The 14,091-nt window shown below is 48.2% G+C and overlaps 1 protein-coding gene across 17 annotated transcripts in view; it reads left to right on the top strand.

Moving 5' to 3' along the window:
- Nucleotides 1–14,091, top strand: part of CACNA1C (calcium voltage-gated channel subunit alpha1 C) — a 631,672-nt gene that overhangs the window by 198,295 nt on the left and 419,286 nt on the right. The gene's annotated exons all lie outside the window — the stretch shown is intronic.

Below are 14,091 nucleotides of genomic sequence, written 5' to 3'. Positions count from 1 at the left end.
CAGCAGGTCATAGCTTAAGTAGGTGAGTTCCTATCATCCACATGGGAGACCCAGACTGAGTTCTGGGTTCCTTGCTTCAGCCTGGCCCAGCCATGGTTCTTGTGGGCACTTGGGGAATGAACTGGCAAATGGAAGATCTCTGTCTCTGTAGTTCTGCCTTTCAGATAAAATGAAAACAGATAAAAATTTAAAAGAAAGTAACAGCAGAGCCTGTATGGCCATGAGAAGATGCCCTTACCATTTGTGACATAAGTAGAATGTGTGTTCCTACCTGGAGCTTTGCGTCTTCAGTTAATAGTATTGGCTGGAGTGCATTCCTCTGCAACGCTTCCAGGTGAAGCCTCAGCTCGCTTATCCGTAGAGGACACTTCAGTGCATGCGGGCTCAGCCCCCCAGTGTTTGCATCTCCACTGACTGGCTAAGGAGGGGAAGGAGCTAACATGTATGGAATCCTGGCTGGAGTTTTTGGGTTCCCTCGAAACCTCTCTTTGTCAAGTATGTGTCATCCCATTTAAGAGACAAGGCGACTGAGTCTCAGAGGAGGTGCTCTACAACTTGTCCAGGCTTCTGCCTTTCACTGGGCCTCTTAAAACCCAGTTATAATGAGCATTTCCTTTCCTCATTAGTTTCTTTTTTTTTTTCTATGTGTTTTTTTTATTATTTTTTATTTTTTTGACAGGCAGAGTGGACAGTGAGAGAGAGAGACAGAGAGAAAGGTCTTCCTTTTGCCGTTGGTTCACCCTCCAATGGCTGCCGCGGTAGCGCGCTGCGGCCGGCGCACCGCGCTGATCCAATGGCAGGAGCCAGGTGCTTCTCCTGGTCTCCCATGGGGTGCAGGGCCCAAGGACCTGGGCCATCCTCAACTGCATTCCCTGGCCACAGCAGAGAGCTGGCCTGGAAGAGGGGCAACCGGGACAGGATCGGTGCCCCGACCGGGACTAGAACCCGGTGTGCCAGCACCGCAAGGTGGAGGATTAGCCTAGTGAGCCGCGGCGCCGGCTTAGTTTCTTTCTTTTTTTTTTTTTTAAGATTTATTTATTTCTTTATTTGAAAGGTGGAGTTACAGAGAGGCAGAGAGGCAGAGATGCAGAGACAGAGAGAGGTCTTCCATCCTCTAGTTCATTCCCCAAATGGCTGCAACGGCTGGAGCTGAGCTGATCCAAAGCCAGGAGCCAGGAGCTTCTTCTGGGTCTTCCAAGTGGGTGCAGGGGCCCAAGGACTTGGGGCCATCTTCTTCTGCTTTCCCAGGCCACAGAGAGCTGGATCGGAAGTGAAGCAGCCAGGACTCGAACCGGTGCCCATATGGATGCTGGCACTGCAGGTGGCTGCTGTACCTGCAGAGTTGGCTGCACTGGCCCCTCTACATTAGTTTCTATCCACAGAAAATCTAGTACAGATCCAAGTCCTTTCTCTATAATTCTGAAATCCAGAGATCTCTGAGAAGCAAAGTTTATTGGTCGTTCATTAAACTTGCCCTATCCTGGGCCTGGTGGCATCCCATATGGACACTGGTTCGTATCCTGGCTGCTCTTCTTCCAATCTAGCTCTCTGCTATGGCCTGAGAAATCAGTGGAAGATGACCCAAGTGCTTGGGCCCCTGTGCCCACCTGGGAGACCTGGAAGAAGCTCCTGTCCCCTGGCTTTGGATCCAGCCAGCTCTGGCTGTTGTGGTCATTTGGGGAGTGAACTAAGGAATGGAAGACCTCTCTCTCTCTCTAACTCTGCCTCTCAAATAAGTAAATAAAAAGCTTTAAAAAAAAGTACTCTATTTCAGACTCATCCGGGGCAAAGCAGCCCTCATCTGACATGAGCATAGTTGTGGTCTGATTTAACCTGGGGGGAATGGATAAACACAGGCTTCACTGAGGAAACGTGTTTGCTTGTGTGGCCCCTCATCCTGTTGTAGTGTTACACTCATTACAAGGGGCTTCAAAAAGTTCATGGAAAATACATAGTATTTTATGTTATGCATGGATTTAAAATTGTTTTGCAACAAAATAAGCTTATCTTTTAAATTCCCCTTTCTGCAAGCTTTTCAGTGCATAAATCACTTTGCTAAAACAAAAAATGGTGAGCTCTGAAATGCATTTGGCCCAAGTGTTGCCATAAGAGACTGTGGCTGTCTGTAGAGCTCTGTGCCCAGCGAGCACTACCTACTTGCCCTGGCTTCCTTGGTGTGAGTTCTCAGTGTCTTAACTTCTCTGTGTTACCTCCCCATGCTGAAGTGGTCATAACAACCTGGGCGAGTCTTCCGTAAGCGTCTACCATTAGGATGGGAGAGGAAGGGCCAGCAAGGCAGAACAAGAGGAGATTCTCGGTGCAGGTACCAAACAATACAGGGCAGCCCGTGAGTGCTAGTGAGGACTGCCCAGTGAGTGCCGCGGATGACAGGAGCAGGCTGGTTGCGCAGAGCCAGGCAGAAAGGACAGATTCTACAGGCCTTGACTGCTTGGCAGGGGGCTGGGCCCCCGTTCTGTAGACAGGGCAGCAAGATGGAATTCTGAGCAGGAAAGGTATCTGCTGGATAGGAGGCTTTGCTGAGGCCTCTTGAATGATGGCTCCCAGGAGGAATTAGATACTGAATCTCAGGTTTCCTTTATCCCGCTGAGCATTGTGCTTTTTTCCTGAAATATGACTGAGTAATATCAGCAAATGTTTACCTAGGACTTCCCATATAGCTTCCCATAAAGCACTCCTTAATGCTTTAGCTATTAAGTCACAATTCCTTGAAGTAGATACTATTGTTATCCCCATTTTATAGATGAGGAGACTGAGGTACAAGACAGGGTGGTCCCAGGAGTGGTGAATTTGGAGGCTGTGATGAGAATCAGCCACCACAGTTCCATGACTATGCTTTTTTTAAAAAAGAATTGGGAGACAGAGAATCAGAGAGAGAGCTAGAAAGCATCCCCATCTACTGGGTCTCTCCCCAAATGCCCAAAATGGGCTGGGAACTCAAGCCAAGTATTCCATATGGGTAGCATGAGCCCATTGCTTGAGCCATCACCACTGCCTCCTGCAGTCTGCATTAGCAAGAAGCTGAAATCAGGAGCTGGAGCTGAGGAGTGAACCTAGGTGCTCTGATAGGGGATGCAAGTGTCTTCCCTGCCTCACTGTCTGTGTTTTTAACCGCTACCCTCTGCCTTCAGCTGTTCTTTGTCATGTTCCAGAAGTGAGGCTTTTTCCTGGACAACACTGTCTTCTGGGTATGGAAGAACCCTTTAGTTCCATTGGCTTCAGCAAGCATTCTGTTCTTCCCCTGGAAAATGTGATGGAGGTGGAAGGGGTAGGGTTTGAGAGGTGGTGACCAGGACACAGCAGAAAAGGTTAGGGATAAACACTGAAGTTCCCAAGTGTGTGATCCAACCAAGAAATGTGGTTTGGGAACTTCAAGGAGACAAGCCCTTGATTGACAGCTTGATGCACAGAGGCTGCTTCTCTGCTTCTGTATGACTCCCACCCACTGCCAGGCAGGCCACCTTCTCCATGCACACACACGTTTGGGTACAATCACTTCCTGAGAGGCAAAATTCAAATTCTTAAAAGCTTAAGAAAATTTAAGACTGGCAAGTGAGAAAGGCAACTCCAGTTTCTTTCCTTCAGTCCTTTGATTCATGCAAAATGTTAGTTTCCTTAAATCCATTCTGTGTTTTTTTTTTTTTTTTAACCCCAGGTTCTACCTTTATTATCCCAGAAACAAATCGTTTGTCTTAAAAAATATGAAGGACATATGAAGGGGGGTGGCATTTTATAAATTCTCTTTCTCTGTGTGGTCTTAAAGCATTTCCTGGATATTGGGAGCACCTTTGCCTATTTCCATAAAGTCACCTTTGGTTTCGTATATTCTCTCTCCGCCCTGTCAACACCTTAGAGTCCTATAAGTGTAACGCTCTTGCCTTGAACTTCGTTGTCTGGGTATACTTTAATTAGCTTAAATTTGCATGTGCCAAAATGAGATATAACCTTTGCAGGAAAATTGTTCACAGATTTCTGGGTTGGGAGAAAGCACAACGGTGCCGTATTGTGATGGAGCATCCCAGTTCAACATGGCAATGTGACTTCAGACTTCATCCTCCTGGCGGGCACTTTGTCCCCATGGCCAGAATCCAGGCTTCCTGACCTTCCTGGTCAGCAGCCAAAGCAGCATCCAGATTCTCTGGTTGTTCTGCTCCCTATGGACTGTGGTGGCCAGAATTTGCAAAGAGACAAAAGGAAATCATTGCTGAAACTTTTTAGGTCTTTAGTCACGCACTCTTTTCTTCTAAAAATCGGGATGCTTGCTGAGCTGTTTTGCCCTTCTTCTTAATCCTCTCTCATCTCTGCTTACCTTTTACCTGCTGTTCTTTTTCTTTGTTCTCCAAGGGAGATGAAGACAACTTGAAGTCGGGGAAATGGGGACATGAGAGGTGTAGAGGGCTCAGGCCCTTTGTAGACCAGAAGGGACTCTTCTTTCCTGTCCCATACTCAAAAAAATTTAGTGATTTCTAGAAGTGAGCTGGGGCCAGTGTTGTGGCTCAGTGGGTTAAGCTGCCACCTCTTAAGCCAGCATCCCATATAAGCAGTTTGAATCTTGCTGCTCCACTTCCTATCCAAAATTCTGGTAATGCATCTAGGAAGGCAATGGTAGATGGCTTCAGTTCTTGGACCCCTGTCAGTGATGTGGGTGACCCAGATGGAGTTCAAGGCTCCTGGTGTTGGCCTGGTCCAGCCCTGGCCATTGTGGCTATTTGAAGGAGTGAATCAGAGGATAGATGATCTTTGTCTCTCCCTCTCTCTCTGTAACTCTGACTTTAAAACAAACAAATAAAAGAGAGCTGCAATGTGAGTATCTTTTTCTACCCCCAATTTTTTGTAACTCAAAAGTTCTATGTGTATGTGTGCATAAGTGTGGAAGCAATAGCACCCCTCTAGCCCAGGTCACCGAGGAAGCTTTACCTCAAATGTTCACTGTAACATCATTAGGAGGCACTTCCTCTGGGCTCTGTTTGCACTGTGCATTCCCATAATCTCTACTCCCTGGCTACTTGACTCCCCTGGACAAATACAGCCACTAAGAGGTGATTCTTCTGTGCCTGACTCCTGAACAGCTAAGGAGAGGAACAGATGGGTCTAGGAGCCAGAGCTGGAATGCCGGAAAAGTCTGTGATGTCCTTCCAAGGAATGCTCCTCTGTGGCTGGCCAAACAACCCAAGAGCCCTTTCCGTGATGAAGGATCCAGAGCCCCATGCCTGGGCTCCATTTTCCTTTCCCATATTTTAGTTAGCAGCCTCCAAGTAAGATGTTAAACCCAGGGTGCCATAGAAACTGGCAGATGATGTGTGTTGCTAAGTGACATTCAGGACAAGCGATGATGATGCTGGGAAGGCAGTGGCTGCCGTTGGGAGGGCTTAAACGGGTGAGATTAAGGCCAAGGCAGTGCAGGAAGCTGCTGTATCCAAAGCCTCAGTGAGTATAAGCTCTGGAGAAGAACAATGCCCAACTCCACTTTGCAGAGAAGAAGGGGGCCGACCTAGCCTCTTGGCCCTCGTGCCTCCGAGCATGAAAGGAAGGCTGGCCCTGGAGGCAGACAGAATCAGGTTCAGGTATGACTCTGCTACTGCTCACCAATTCTGGCAGGACCTTCCACAAGGGACTTCAGCTCCCCACCTCAGTTTCTCCATCTGTACAAAGAATGTCAACCCAGTCCTGCTCTCTTGGGGCTCCTGTGAAGGTTCTGGCATGGGAAGCATCTGGAGCAGTGGCTGGCATGTTAACAGGCACTGGGTACAGTTGGCTATAATTACCACAGGCGCCTCTGTTCTATGTAGTGGTTGCTACATTGCATTTCTAGTGTGCTGAAGAGGCTATCAGCAGGGAGGTAAAGGCTGTGGAGGCAGACTGCCTTTGTCTGAGTCCCAGCTCTTTGACTTGCACCTGCATGACCTTGAACCAGTTAATTAGCAGCTAGGGACCCCATGTTTCTCAGCTGTACAGTGAGTATAAAGTGCTGCATACTTCAGAGGGTCATAGCAAGAGACAGTGGGTGAAGTAGAGTTGATAACCCCTGGCCCAGTCCCGCCTCCCATTTGCCTCGTAAGAGCATGATGTCAGACAGAGCTCCACTCCTCACCTACGTCCTGCCCATGCCTGCTCTTCTGCTGCAACAGTAGAGGTGAGTAGCTGTGACAGAGACCGTCTGGCCAGCAGATCCTGAAACATTTACCATCTGGCCCTTGCAGAAGAAGCTTGCTGACTTCTGGTCATGAGAAGGTTTAAGTTTGCCAGGCATAGAGTAAACATGTAGCAGGTGCTTGCTCTTAGGACCAGTGTCATCCCTTCACAATGTAGGCACCCAGTACTCCACATGCTAGCTGGTGAAACAGGCACCCATGAGTTGCAACCATTCCTTTTTAAGCATCTGGAATTTGTAGGACTCAAAGGATCTGCAAAGGTGGAGCCAGGCCTCCCTCTTCCTCTGCCTTACCTTCTCTCTGGACTCCTACAAGACAGCGGGCCTGTGTGTCCATCTGTGTACCTGCCCCCCTCCCTGAGGTACTCAGGCTCAGTCAGCGTCCCCTACTCCCACCCAGCCAGCCCCCAGCACTGAGCTCCCCTATAGAGACACTTCCCACTCAGCTGCTTGTCACTACGGTGGATGCTCTGGAGTCATGCAGGGCCATGTTCTCCTCTCTGCCCCCAGACTTGTAGTCAGGACCATGGGTGAGGCTGACAATGGTGCCTCTCTGGGTTGGGCGTCCTGTCTCCTGAGTACCTTCACATGTGTGATCATGTTTGCTCTTCATTGCAAAACTTGGGATGAGTGAGGTGGTGGTGTGCCATGAGCTGTAACTGGAGACTGACCCCAGCCATGCCTGTGTATTACACAGATGGCTAAACTAGAAGGCCCTGGTCCTCCAGGTGAACCCAGCCTCTCCCCATCTCTCCCCAGGCCCTCCTGGCTTGAGTACTATTGCAGTGCCAACACCATACCTTCCAGGTACTTGTTCCATTGGCTGATGACCATGAATGGCCAGTGTTTCTTTTTTGGCTATGAAGGACATTCCTCTACTGTAGGGGTTTGTTCTGTTCTCATTGTAGACAAAGAGAATCCACCAAGAATGATTACTTGATTTTCTGGTCTGTGGCCTTGAGGGTGTCCTCTCCCTAACCAGTCCAGGCCTGGCTTTTCTGTCCTTGTGGAAAAAACACCATCCCATCTCCCATGTCCTGCACTTGGAACAACTTCCTGCATGAGGCAGGAGGTGGGGCAGTTTCTGCTGAGTCAACTCAGTGTGTCTTTAGGGAAGGCAGTCATGTCAGTTGGGGAGGACCCAGGTTGGGCTGTGTGTGTGTGTGCATGTGTGCATGTGTGAGACAATGGGACACAGGTACAGTCATCACAAGGCTAAGTTGCTGCTGGGTAATGTGGTGCCACCAATGTGTGTCTCTGGGGACTTTAAGGCGGTCAGTGGCTCCACCAATAGCTGGTCAGGACTGTGTCCAACTTCCAGTGCAGTCAGGTGAAAGGACCCTGTTGGCCTCTGTTGAGTCCCCTACCCGTTTATAATGAAAAGTGGATGCAATAAGAGGAGAAGTAGCTTTGGTGGAATTTCTGGCAAAGATTCCAAACCAGGAGTTGAGCTGGTTTGGCAAGGTCTCCAAGGGGTCAGCCAGACGCCCTGGGATTTGTCCACGTGGAACAGCTGCAACCGTATTGTTCCCCATCGGGAACCTTCCCGAGTCAGTAGAATCCTTCGAGGCAGTGCCAGTGCCGTGTAACCAAGTCCAGCCTGGCCCCATGTGAGTGGATAGACATAGAAACAGAAGTAGCTTTATAACCAAAATACCCTTTTGGTTATGTGTCTTTCTTGGAAAAATAATCAGAAACAGCTGCCCTGCCATTCTCCAGTGAATGGAATCTTCCGAGCTTCCATGAAGCGAAAACATTCAGCAAATCAGTGCCAAAAGGGGGCTGGGGTGAGAGGTGGGGGCTTAGAAGGGACTCTTGGCACCACCGCGAACTGACCCTAAGTCACTTCCTTTCTCTGGCCTTGGGTTTTGGCGTCTGTTAAACAGGGCTAATGAAGCTGCTTTCTTACTGCAACTCTGCACCGTGAAAATTTATTCTGTCATCTGTAGCCGGCTTAGGCGAAGCGGCCAGCTACATAAAACAGCTTGAATCCTTGAACATGGCGGAAGTTGTTTCATGGGTGAAGTTGTATAGCCTACTTCGTGCCTGTCCTACCATTAACATTTTTATTGTTATTTGTGAAGTATCCACTGGAGTTCAGAAAAAGCCGCTACACTGCTAAATTGAGGTGACTCAGCTCCTGTTCAAATGAGTTCTCTAATCCCCGTTAATAATGATTTTTCCCCCTACCAGAGTTGGCTGTTTGCATGAGTGCCAGGCAGGTCTTGTGGGCTTGCTCCCACATGTGAGCATTCAGTACATCTGACAAGGAAAGCAGGTGTAAGCCGAGTGGCCTCTGCAATGTGGCCAGAGGCAAGGGCTTCTTCAAATGATCAGCTCTGATATTGTACACAAAACTTTGGGTTTCTAGGACAGCGTAGAGAGGGAACGCAAGCTGGAGGGCAAAGTGCCGAGCAGGAGGTGTGAGGGCAAAGAAAAACCAAATAACAGAGATCTGGGAGCTTGGGAAGCAGAGAAGTCAGGCCAGAGGCTTTTTGTGCTTTGTGGTTTGTCCTGCGTGTTCTTCTTCTGTTCATCAAGAAGCAGCACAGTTCTGCTCTCTGAATTCCAGGGTTGTCTCTGCAGGTGGTGGAGGAGGAGGCCTGGTTTGTCCCAGGAGATTATTCAGTTCTTCGCAGAGCAAATGTCAGATCAGATCAAGGCGTTTACCCATTGACAAGTGTATCCTTTGTAGGACAAACCTGTCCAGTAGAACCCTTTTCTTTTTCCCAAGCTTCTACTCTGCCCCTATTTATTTCTTTTTTTCCTTCCCAAATCTTCTTGGATCCTTCCAAGGCCTTTTGTGTCATCCTTTAGAGGGTGAACCTGTGCTTGGTTCCTGGATTAGATTACTCTGCCTTTCCTGTACACTCGAGCTAGCTTCAAAACTTGGAGGACCACCTCGCCCCCACAAAAAGAGGAAGGCCCCTTACTTGCTACTCATTGTGTTAATGTGGGCAGAGTGAGGGGGAGGGGAGGCCTGGGAGAGGGGGTACACTTCCCACTCGTCCCTGCCTCCTCATGCCCTGGATCTCAGTGGCAGGGGGTAGCGTGGGACCTTATCCGATTACAGAGTTTGACAGAGCCCTTCTGGGCCTCCCTTTTGAATCAGTTTATCCCCAAAGAAGGGTTCACCAAGTAACTGTGGCTGCTGGCTCTGGCCCTGTGGGGAAAAAATCTACAAAGAGCCCATCTTTTGTTTGGGTGTGTATGTTTAATTGTGGATGAAATATTAGGAAGCCCTTGGAGTCCATCTAAGCCACTTCTTCCATTTTATAGTTTGCTCATAATAAAGCTCTTAGCTTGATTTTGATCTGTATGCTTCCTCCATCTTATTTCTTAATTGCTCCTGAGCTTTATAGGGGGCAAAAGGGACTATTCTTTATTTGCCACCACCCAAGGCCTGGAACTCCTTGGCCGTTCACTGGCGCATGTCGAAAGCTCTCTCTGGGCAGCTCTGAGTGTGATGGAGCCTACATCTGGGACCCTTTTCTTCCCCAAGAGTCCTTGGAACCAAAGTCTACAGCTCCTGTATTTTAAGAATGTCTGCTATTTAAAAAGTTGTAGCTTTCCACTTTCTTCATCTCTGAAATAATGATACCTTCCTGACAACAACTGTGAAGGATTAAGTGAAACACACAGAATCACACACACAAGGTAGTCCATAAGCAATAGGGCCTGCCCCTCCGGTCCCTTGGTTTTACTTGTTTCATAGTTAAATGACTCTTACTGTCAGAACATTCATTCGGATGTCTAGGGCATCCTTCTCGTTGGAGTTGAAGGCCTTTCCTTTTATCTCCTTGGAACAGTTTACAAGCTTAATGCATGATGAGAAAACCTCATATCTCATACACCTGACTTACAAGATTGTTTGAGAGAAAACCTCAAAATCAGTAGAAGTGAATGTGTCTGCTTTTGTCACTATAGCATAATACCCAAGACAAGCTATTTATGAAGAAAGGAAGTTTATTTTGGCTTACGTTTTGGGAGGTTCATAGTCCAAGATCAGGCAGGCCTATTGGTTCAGCTGTTTTTTGGCAATGGTGAAGCCTGTGTGAAGAAAGGATCACACAGAGAGCCACAAAGCAGAGGGAGACAACAGGTGGGCCTGACCCAGGCTTTTGTAACCATCCATCTTATGAGAACTACCTTCCCAGGGCATGTCTCCAAGGACGTAAAGATGGCCCATTAGACCCACCTCCTGAACACCACCATTGGATTAAGTTCCCATCATGTTAGCACCATTAAACTATGACTTTGGGGATTAAATATCTGCCAGAGTTTAGGAGCTACATCCTGTTCAAACAGTAGCCCTGACAGATGTGTGCTGAGAGGGATAAGGAACAGGTTAGTGCTCCACAGGAAGAATGGATCAGGAGCTGGGTTGTTAGTGGTATTGAATCTGCAGTGATGAGCCATGAGGTAGCCATTGGCTGACCTCACTGTGGCATTCCTGAATTTGGCTGTGCCTGGTGGGTGAGGTCCAAAAGGCGCTGGAGGTGTCCTATGGCATGTACAGTTTTCTGTCCCCAACTCAATGCAAAACCAACTCCCCTGGAACGTTACAGTATGTGCCCAGCACTGTACTCACTCCTGCGGGATGTCCAGATAGGCACCCACACTCCACTGCTCTCAGGCTGGTGGGGATGAGGATGTGAGCACGGAGGAGTCTTGAAGACCCAGAGCGCTGCCTGTGAGTGAGCTTCCTGACATGGGTGAGTCTTCTGTTTCTGACCCCTGAGCAGCTAAGCGACCCTTCTACTTCATTCCTGCCTTGCCTTCCTTCATTCCTTCTATTCCCTCTGTTTCTTTGAACCGTGGATGGGAACTCTGGCTGTAATCTGTATTTTTTACTTGCTTGTCGGTACACAAGCATGGAGCTTTGGGATCTGAGAGAACTAACTTGCAGAATTGTCTGATGTTCCGTTGCTGTTTAGTCCTTAGCATTGTTCCCACCCATGGTGCAGAAATGGACACAGGGCCCCTGGGCGCCTCACCCTCTGTGTCTTTCTGCCTTTCAAATCGATCATTAGTCAATCAATCAAACATATCAGAATTCTGCCAGGAAAAAAATGTTTATTTTTTTCATAAAAATTTTGAAATTCAAGCACAGTTTTTTCATAATAGACATTTCCCATGAGAAATTTATTAGTTTCTATGTATTTGGAAAGGAGAGAGAGAGAGAAAGAGAGAGCGTGCAAAAGAGAATGACAGGGCTGGGCAAGGCCAAAGTCTGGAGCTGGAAACTCAATCCAGGTTTCCCATGTGGGTGGCAGTGACCCAAATGCTTTTGCCTTCACCTGCTGCCTACCGGGATGCACATTAGCAGGAGGTGGAATCAGAAGCAGAGCCAGGGCCTCTGATATGGAATGTGGGTGTCCCAAGCATTGTCTTCACCACTGTGTCCAACTTCTGGCCCTACGCTGATTTTACAGTTCCATTTTTCCATGATTTTTTTGAAGTATGGTCATATGTTGAGAAAGTTCCTTAAGTGATTCTGAGACCAACAGGTTTCTTCCATGGTCAAGAGAAAGATCTTCCATTATCCCTCTGTCTTCTCTTCACCTTGGATGGCAATTGAGGAATGATCTCTCTGCCGGTGAGTCATCCTGAAGGTCTTTTCAGTGAGGGGAGATCAATCTTAGCTTCGTGTTTCTTTTCTGAAGATCACACTGTCTCCAAAACACAGCCTTAACTCCAAGCAGCCACAACTCCCTGCGAACCTAAAGGCACTTTGGCTGTGGCTTTGGATGCTCAGAGCTTGGATGCCCTCCCTGGCCTCATTGCTGACCTGCTGTGTGACCTTGGGCAAGTCAGGTTTCCTGTCTGTTTGCCATCTGCAAAATGTGGATGAAAACTCCTGCTTCCTAATGGTTTGACTGAGTTGCTGTGAGAGCCAGTGAGATCATGGAAGGACAGTGAATTCAGCTGCATATACCAACCTAGTCATTAGAGAGGCACTGCGGCCCAGGTGCAGGGGGCTCTGAGAACTTCTGCAGAGTTTGCTAACAGTCCTGGGGTCATTCCAGGCTTGCATGTCTGGATCCAGGTTCGCTTGTCCATGCCCTTGCCTGTCTGTGCCCACAAGGAGCAATGAATGTCTGAGCTGTCAGGAGGTCCAGATGCTCTCCGGCAGAGTGAGAGGGAAATGCCAATCATAGGAGGCTGGCCTCACTTAGAACTCTGAGCATATGGGTTTGAGGCCGCCAGGGGCCACTTCCCAGGTGACTGAGTGTGTGACAGTGAGCTAGCAGCTTTCAGGGAGCCGGAGGGGTCACTAAGGTCACTTACTTTCTTAAGGAAGGGCAGGATTTAAGATACGTCAGGCGGATGAGTGTCCTCCTCATGCAGGACAGAGTAAGCTTAATGACAAGTGGGGAAGAGATGCCCGGCCCCACAGATGTGGCATCCAGCAAAACAGACCTGATCCAGCCTCACTGATGATGGCGCAGTCATCCCCACTGTCTGATGCCAGCTGTCCAAGGACTGTGGTTGGGGTAGGAGGAGGGATGTCATACATTCAGTTTCCCATGTCCCACCTGGGTTTGAGCCCAGGAATCCACATTTTAAGCAAACTCCCTAGTTTACCCTTGTGCACATGACAGTTTGAGAACTAGCCACCTCCCCACCTCTTCAAAAATGTTTTAAAAACAAGTTTCATGCACACACACACATACAAGCATGCATACACAGAATTGGAATGGTCTCACTGAATCTAGCCTCCTATGTCTGGGTTGCAAGAAAGCCCTTTTCTCCCTTAATCTGATGATATGGAAAATAACTGCTTGAATCAAATGAATGACAGTGTTGATTGAGCTTTTTTTACCTTCCTAGCTTCACACTGCTCAGGAAAGAAATATAAAAACTATACTGCTACCCCTGATGAGCATGCAGGGCTTTTGAGAGGGGAAGACACAACTGGGTAACCAGTTAAAGGTGAGAAGGCGGTGTAAGATGAAAGGCTGAGATGCAATGCAGATGAGGAGTGAGTGTCCAGGCACACAGAAATGAAGATGCAGATGGGGATCAGGGTGTGGCCACAACTTTTCCAGCCAGCCTCTGATTCCAGACTGATGCCCAGAGTCATAGTCTACTAAACAACTTTAACTATTTTACTTATTTATTTGAGAGGTAGAGTTACAGAGAAAGAGAGGGAGAGACAGAAAGATCTTCCACCTGCTGGTTCACTCCCCAGATGGCTGGAACGGCCGGAGCTGAGCCAATCCGAGGCCAGGATCCAAGAGCTTTTTCCAGGTCTCCCACTTGTGTGCAGTGGCCCAAGTGCTTAAGGCATCTTCCACTGCTTTCCCAGGCCATAGCAAAGCGCTGGATCGGAAGAGTTGCAGCTGGGGCTTGAACCGACGCCCATATGGGATTCCGGTGCCACAGGTGGAGGTTTAGCCTTTGCACACAGCACTGACCCCTACTAAATAACTTTAAAAGAATATTCTTCAGAAATTTGAGAGGCCCCCGTGGGGGAGGGGATTGTAGGAATGTGTACTGAATACAGAGTGCCGTGGGTGGTCCTGATAAGTTACCCAGGGTGGGAACTGGCACCATATCTTTTTAAACAGTCAGTAAGTAGTGTTCTTTTCCATAGTTCAGTTCTCTCTTGTGAGGGTGTAAGAACCGCCATTCCTTAATCTGTTCTTCTACCACATTAGCTACGTGACATTGATCTCTGAAAAAGCACAGTGGCTTAAAAAAAACTTGTTTATTATTCATGTGAATCCAACAAGGCTGGAGGTGGCTCTGCTCCCTATTTGTTGAGAAACCATAGCTCTGTCCTCTTGGACAGTGGCTTCCATGGCCTCCCTGGGTGTGGACCTCCATCTGCTTATCAGCCCGAGAGGATTAGAGTGGCAGCTCTTATTGGTAAGGCTTGTACATGGTGACTGTCACTTCCTCTGATATTATATTGG

This window comes from Lepus europaeus, chromosome 6, assembly GCF_033115175.1.
Source record: "Lepus europaeus isolate LE1 chromosome 6, mLepTim1.pri, whole genome shotgun sequence".
NCBI classification, from domain to species: Eukaryota; Metazoa; Chordata; class Mammalia; order Lagomorpha; family Leporidae; genus Lepus; species Lepus europaeus.
Note: the sequence above shows the minus strand (reverse complement) of the source record. Positions and strands in the feature narration are given on the sequence as shown.